Consider the following 8106-nt stretch of genomic DNA (forward strand, 5'->3'; position numbering starts at 1 on the left):
TCTGAGCAGTAAATGTTTATGTCAGGGAAGGTTGAGCAATAATTATAATGCCAAAACTGATTCAGTCTCTTGTAATTGTATATTCCATAAAGCTACATTTTTATTTAAGCAATCATTGTTAAATGGGAGAATATTTTAATTTACGCAATCATGTAATTTAAAACTATTGTTGAATAACAATAGATCTGGGTAATACAAAGGGTAATTTTCCACAATGAGTTTTAACTTAACTTAACTTGTATTTGAAATCTTTCAGCTTCCACAGTGAATGACCCAATAATCTAATTTTTCAGTTTAGCTTTCTTTGAGATTACCCAGGTTAATTATACCTCCATGGCACGAACTCTGTGCATATTTTCTTGTGAACTCCAGTGAGGGTCAGAGTGAGTACAACTCAGCTGTGCTGGCAGAAATACATCCAGGGCAAATAACTGACCAGGAAGACTAAAGTGAAACTGTTCAGCTGTCTTTGAGTTGTTAGGCTGAAGCCTTTAATAGCCCTTCCTTTTTGGTAAGGAATCATTGCCAATACTTCCCAACTGCTTGAGAATAAGCTGCTGCTAAAAATACCTGTGCCAATCTTTTGCCACACTGAATTACTCATGGAAAGAAATGAAATTCATGTTCCGGTGAAAATTTTCCACCTTCAGCTGGACACTCAGTGAACAGCCCAAGTCCCGTGGGCTCCACTTTGGAGGCAATGGCAACAAACTGTAACAACTCAAATTTCAGAATTCAAAAGGTGACTTGAAAATGCTGATGGAAAGAGTTCTGTGTGCAGATAGTGACTTTTTTCCCCCCATAAAACAGGCATCGTGCTCAAAGGTATGATTAGGAAGAGCAGTGTACAAATGCTGGGCTCCCTTCTCTGCGCAAACCAGCGTGCGTGGTGCTGCTGTCTTTGCTTTAGGCACTCTGGCAGCCTCTTCCGAAGCAGTTGTCTGGAGTGAGGACTGGCGACTGCCTTCCTGCCGGGGCTGGCTCCCATCACAGGTGTGCTGAGGCAGGGCTGCATTAGCAGGCAGCAATTTTAGGTACTCCTCGATGAGGTGGGGCGTAAGTCCTTCACAAGACTCTTCCATGGCTTCCTTGCTGCACAGATAAATGCATGGTAGCTATTGCTGATTACAAACTCTCTACAAATTACGTTTGCCTTAACTAACATTTATAGTACAAGACAACTCTGCCTGAGCAGTCAAAAGCAGCTGCCTGCACGTTATTTGCAGCCTTTCTTCTGCAGGTTAATTCTGGCTAACTCCTAGGGCAGATAGGTTTGTCTAACGCAGCTTGTTGTTCACTTGTGCCTGATCAACTCAGTAACGAATTAAGATCTTGGCTGTCATAGAAATCCTCTTGGAATAATGCTAAGGAAAGAGAAGCTTTGGGGGCATATGCGGAGTTGGCAGATGCGTAAAACTAGGACAGAATAGATGCCAAAACCACAACAAACTTCAGCACAGGGTGCTTGTTGATACTTGTTGCTTACTCAATGGAGAACAAAGAACGCGTCCTGGCCCGTGTCACCGGATTCAAGATAGTGTCTCTTCCTGTGTGCTGCTGTGGCTTTGTGCACAGCTTTCATGGACTGAGTTTAGTCAGACTGATGTGGGTGATGCTTCACGTTTTGGCCTCACGAGGAAGAACAAGATGTCTTGATTTAAGGTCCTCAAATGTGAAATACTTGTATGACTCCATGCACAGTGGAGTCAAATCCCAGCACAGAGCCTCAGGAGCTGCGTCTGTGTGGTGGGAGCCAGAAGAGATCCTCGCCCTGGAGGAGCAATGCTCCTCTTGTTCGGTGCCAGACTTGCCGGTGCTGAGACGAAGGAAAGTGAGAAGCCGTCGCAGTTTTGCTACGCTCCTTTCTCACCCCCTTCTGACTGTGGCCTCTACGGTGGCTTTGCTGTGTGCCGGAACCAAAAGTGTCGCTGAAGTCTATGTAACAACCCTTAGGTCTATACAGTGGTCCTTCTGCTCCATATGAGCACCAGCTTGGACCATCCTGACTCAAAAAGCAGAAATACCCTTAATTAGCTTCCCACGGTGATAATCTCAGCTAAGGTCAGTTCACAAACCTTTCTCTTCCTATGTGTGTACTAGCTTGTTGACTCTGTTTCAGTTATTAATTTCTGTCTCAGCAAAGCTGATACTGTGTTGTTGTTGTTTGTCCCATGGTCCTAGAAAGCACAAAATTTTGCCTCTTATGAGTGAGGCACTGGCACGAAAGTTGGCTGGGTGGAAGAGCATCACCTGCCCTGTTCAGCTCCTAACGTTTCCCCTCCTGTAACAAGATACAGGCTGCCACTCGGTCAGCTCTGAGACGTGACAAAATCCTGCAATAATTCTCCCAAATAAGTTCTGGCCTCTTACTGTGCAAATAGCCCTTTTATTCAGTCCCTCCAGACTGTACCGCACAGCGCTGCTTGTTACAAAAGGAGAGATGTAAGTGGCCGTGCTGTGCTTTAATGTCACCTTAGCAGAGATGTTTCCATGGTGACTTTCTCTGATAGCTGCAAGGAAGCTCTGTTTACAGCAGGACTGCTGCAATTTGCTCTCTACTGCTTTATTCAGATTATGGCCAAATTCCTCAATTAAAGAAACTTGTTTTTTATCATCTATGTGCTGTACCGTGATGTTTAAGTACCTCAGAAACAACAGGTTCTAAGTCAACAAATCTTGTTCATCTGACAACTTTGATCTGACAAACTGCTTTCAAGCCTCTTAAACTGAAGGCTGTAACCAAGCATTAAGAACAGTACTGTAAAAAAAAATTAATATTACATATATAAGATCTTATTTACACACAGCTCTCAATGTTTAAGACCACATGCTTATGCTTCATGTCAGATTTTGAGGCTGCTGACTTATTTAAAATACTTGCAGCGAATTTTGGCCCTCTGATTTGAGTTGGTCCTGACTTCTCTGAAAGCACTTGACAAGCTTTGAATGACTAATTTTGCTGAGTTTGTAGTTTGTTCACCACAGACTGGACAAGATAGTTCAACCAGTCAGTTTATTCCCCACTGCATTTAGATGCATAAAACTCCTTAAGTAGGGAAATAACCATTTCTTGCGTGTGTGTGTGCACGCACCCAATTCCCCTTGTTGCAGACACATAGCAAAGGGCCTTTGCACAAACCTTTAGGAATTGTTAATGAAGTGACAAACACACAACTGTTTCTTTAGAAACTTTGTATCAGAACATGAACATGTTTCATAATGATAATGGCAGTAAAAATCTACCATCTAATGGATGTTTCTGGTATTTGTAGCTATTCTGTGGTATATTGAGCAACCTTCTGTAACTGTATGCTGTTTCAGTTTACAGTTCTCGTCTGTGCTTTGCGCTTAGGCATGTGTCTTGGTAGATATCTTACTGCAGAATCCAAAGGAAACATCTCTCGCATTTTAAAGAAAATGGCTTATTACTTTGTCTACTGTCATTGCTGATATTTTGCTCTCAGTCTTGTCGAGAGACACAGGTGAGACTTCTGATGGCTCTCAAAAGTTGGTGCTGTTTCTGGTCCATTCTCAGCTTCAGGGACCACGGTTAGTCTGAGGGTGGTTCTTGCTTTCCGCATGCGCATGAGCAATCGCAGCCTGAGTCCAAGTGGTTTGGTGGGGGTGGGATGGAGAGAGGGAGCAGCAGGACAGAGCGTGCTTCTTCCTGGGGAGCGTGGACCGCGTTGAGGTTCGAGCGCTATAATAGCTAATAGAGGCAGAGCAGCACCTTCTTTTTTTACACACAAGAATAATGATTTGGGTGGAAGTCACACATGGAGGCTAAAGCTGGTATTTTAGTGACCTCATGCTGATTAAAATGTTTTTGTTTCCTGAAGTGGAATTGCCACATCAGCTGTATAAGCATTTCTGTGTTGTAAAACCCTCATTATCAGAGGGTTTTGCTGCTTTCCTTGCTTCAGAAATTTAAAGGTGAAACATGCTGGTTATTTTTAAATCTTAGAATTAATTTTGCTTTAAGCCACTGTAAAAGCAGTGACAGAGACATCTACTATTAGAAATTACAGGTGGTAAGCGCGTCCGAAGGGCTGGTAACTGAGACGCGTGCCTCGGGAGATGAGGAAAGGGCAGAGGCAGGGGAGAAAGTAGTCTGCTAAGAGAGCAAACAAGCAAGATGCAGCGTGGAATTGCTCTTTGGTGAAGAGTTAATTTGTTATCATAGCTGGAGTTTTGGAGGCTGGAAGGGGCTAAGACAGCACTGGTTTTGCTGCTGAAGCTGATAAAAACTGTGCATCTCCTGTAAATTACTGGGTAAAATGCTGTGACCAGTTTATTTATAATAGTAAGCTTATATCAAGGCTTACAAATCTGGCTGTGCCTCTTTCAGTTGTCACAGTGCTCTATTATAAAGTTTCCTTAATGCTTTCAATAGCGAAATTGCAGAAAGAGAAATTCTAGTAAGCTAAAGCATTAAATTAAAAAAAAATCTGTTTCTAAGTATCCAAGTTGTTATGAAGATCGGCTGGGTGTGATAAAGGTCATTTCTAATTCAATCCGTTAACCTTCAGGTGCTACAGGTTTTAAAGTTATTGCCCCTGCTACATTACTGCTCAAAATGCGTAATGCCAAGCAGAACTGTTCATTCTGAAAGCCACAGTGTGCTGTGCTATTCTGTATACGGGAATCCTGACCTGTCAAACCTGCGCTACCTTCAGCCTTCCCTGCGTCGTGTTGCACAGAGCGCTCGGGACCGACCGTAGATCGGTGACGGCAAAGCTGACTTGGGTGACAGTTTACCTGTCCAGCCCCGCCGGCTCGAGGGCTCTCCCGGCCTTTCGTGGCGACGAGCCCTGGCAAAACACGAGGCAGCCGCCGTGGGCTTGGGCGAAAGCAATGAGGGAACAGGGCTGGTGCTGAAATTAGGGGTGAAGGTGTACAGCTGGCCCGTATGTTTTATGTGCAGTGCTCTGCAAGTGTTTGATTTTTTGTGCTTTAGGAAGTTCTCATTTCTGTCTCATGGGGATGGTTTACACAAGTGGGAGAGGACAGATACAGCCTTTCTTTTTGTAAACTTGTACTGAATTTGCCGGATGCGTGACTTTATCGTCGGTCTGTGGAATCTCAAACGCGGTCTGAAAATACAGACAGTGGTGTGTGCCTGCAGGCACCGGGCATTTGGAGGGGAAGCATCATACGATGCTGCCATAAGTTACCATTTCTAAATTAAATAAAAGCTTTTTTGGTTTGTATTAAGCCATGATTCACTATTGTTATCAGTGAAGAGCTGTATGCTGAAATGTCATTTAACGTGTAACTGTTTTCCTGTCAGTTTTTTGTGAATTTCTACCAAAGATACTTGGATTATTCTCCCAGCTTCATCTTTATCTCCAGTACTATTAGCAGCACAATTTCACAGTTTTGTTGCAAAGTGCATTTAATGAGAAATATTTTTAGCCTTTGTGTGTGTGTGTGTGTGTGTGTTTATAAATATGAAACCTATTATTTTGTTGATAATACTTATGTCAGGATTGACACTTGGAGCTGAAAAGATACTCAGAAAACCTTGCCTGCTTTAATGTGTTATGTTTAACTGAATAAACGAGCTTCTTGACTTCCCTTCGTGCTCACTGACATCTTGCAGAAAAACTGCCTTGGGTTTCTCCACGGAATTGATTTTTACACTGACAGTTAATGAGGCAAAAAGAAAAGGGTAGGTGTTACATAGAGGACAATCATAAAAGTGAAATCACTGCAGCCTAGACTCTTCCAGCACCCTAGTGTATGCCGACTAGCTTGCAGTTAAGGGTGGCTGGAAGCTTTTACTCATAAAGATTTTTCTGGTGGAAATGCCTGTTTGTCCAAAACAGAAATATCATTCTGAAAGCAGCTGGCGAGCTGCTCGGGAAGCAGGGGGAGAGAGAAGGGCAATATCCCCAGCTTTAGCCGAAAATGGAATTCGCCAGGAAATAAATGTAATTCTTCTCTTAATAGTTTTGTCTGTAGATTACAGCGTTTTAGGTACTGCTACAATGATGATTCTGCAGAAGCATCTTTGTGATTTTGTTACATCTTGAGAGCACAATTACAACAACTACATTTTAGCAGAACAAGTAGCAAACAATAAGAAGCGCTATAGCAAAGATGTAAGAAAAATTTTAAAAAGTCAGTGGAAAACAGAGGACTGGAAACTTTTTTTTTACCCTTCTATATTTATTAAAAAAAAAAGCTAATCCTCTCTGTTCTTGTAACCCAGCTGTGGCTACGTGATGCCAGATGCTGGGTGCACTGGAGACGGCCGCATGGGCCAGCGAACGCTCTCCCCTGCAGCTTGCGCTGTGACTTTCTCGCTGCCGAGGGCACGGAGCGACGTGTGGGAGCGCGAGCCCCTGGGAGGGGAGGAAGGCCAGGACTCGCCCCCACGGCGGGGGCAGCTCGCAGCCCCGTATGGCCTCAGGTGCCTCATGTCATGAGGGGCTGCTGCTGTTTAAGTGAGCGTGGATGGCTTTGCTCTTGATGAAAAATGGGAGTGAAAAGTGGCAGAAATAGAGCTGTGAGAATCCTGCTTTTGAACCGGAGAAGAGTGCCTACAGAGGAATTTCTTCGGACCAGCAAAAGATTTTTCTAAATGCTCTTCTTGAAGTGTTTCTGCAGCTGTCTTTAGGTGTCAAACTGAATAGCCAATAACTTCCTCTGATGTCCACAAAGCTTTTGTCACCTCTTCTAATGCCTTTTTTTTCCTCCAAAGTGTTGTTCGGTTTTTTTCTTCTTCTTCTTATGTGAGAAAAAGGTCCAAAGCAAGCTAGTTTGCATGCTGCCTCACAGAAATGGCCTGTGGTCTTGAAAACCAGTGATCTGAACTGAGGTGAGCAAGGGTCACGCAGCCTAGAAGACACCTGCGATGGTGCAACCCTGGTCACGCCCCGAAACCCCTGTCTTGCAAGGAGCTGTGCAACTCCTGCTTGATCCTCTCCCCGCCAGAAATGCGGTGGCAGGTCAAGGAGAAATGAACTGCTGTGATTTTATGATGTAAGTATTTTTGTTTGTTCATTTATTTGTTTATTGCTCACCAGGAAGCTGATTTACAGAAACACAAAAAGCCCTGTGGAGCTGAGGAGTGTGTTTTCAGCCTGGTGTATCTTTGCACATACCTCCTTGCGGAGCTGGCATGTGTCAATAGATCCAGTTTTTAATTGGGAAGCTCCTGCCACCTTGTGGCAACTCCTTTATATGCTTTTTATATTTTATAAATATATATATATATATATAATATATACACACACACATATACACACACACATATATATACAGTGTAAATGATGTGCTCTGTGATTAAAAACAAAAGTCACAGGAAAGAACTTTCATTTTTCTTAGATCAAAAAAAGAAAAATGTAAGGCCTAATAGTTCTGTAGGCCATTTGTATAGCTAAACAAACAGAAAGCAGGGAGACCAGACCAGATGCTTTGTTCAGTTTGCTTCAGTATTTGGTCATTATCACTTCTAATACAGTAATTTTGTAATACAGTAATTTCTCATATAGTAATTTTTTTAAATGAGCATAATTCTGCTCTTTGTAGAGCAGCTCACTGCAACTTTTTTTCCAGCAGCTGCTTGCTCGGTCTTTCCTTCCAGCACGTTGCAGAATTCACTTCTGTGGAAGTACAGTATTTAGCCTGGAGAACCCATGACGACTTTGGTATTTGTGTCAAAAGTTGTTGACAGAGGTTACTGGCAGGTGCCAGTGTCGTCCTCGTTTGCGTCACCCTTACACGGTGTCAGCCCTCCCTGTGGCACTGTTCACTCTGAGCTGTAGGAAACTCCCAGCCACAGCTGTGTGTCCCCTGACTGCGGAGCTCCTGTGACATGTTAAGGTGCTTCGTGATGACTCTTCTCTTTTCAGAACTGGAGAAGATAAAATCAGCCTCTGTGGTGAGAAACATTCATCTTTGTCCTCCTTTTTGTTCCTTTTGCATTTGGTAATAAGTGTCGGTGAGAGCGTCTGTATGTTCGTATCCCAGGAGGATTTGGCATCAGCTGAACTGTTTGGACTGAGGCTGGTTGAAGAAGGGTCACAAAACCATGGCAGCTTCCGCCATCCACCAAACCAAGATGGAGTAACAGGGAAAGAGCTTTTTTATCAACCTGGC

The sequence above is a fragment of the Dromaius novaehollandiae genome, chromosome 13 (assembly GCF_036370855.1).
Source record: "Dromaius novaehollandiae isolate bDroNov1 chromosome 13, bDroNov1.hap1, whole genome shotgun sequence".
NCBI classification, from domain to species: Eukaryota; Metazoa; Chordata; class Aves; order Casuariiformes; family Dromaiidae; genus Dromaius; species Dromaius novaehollandiae.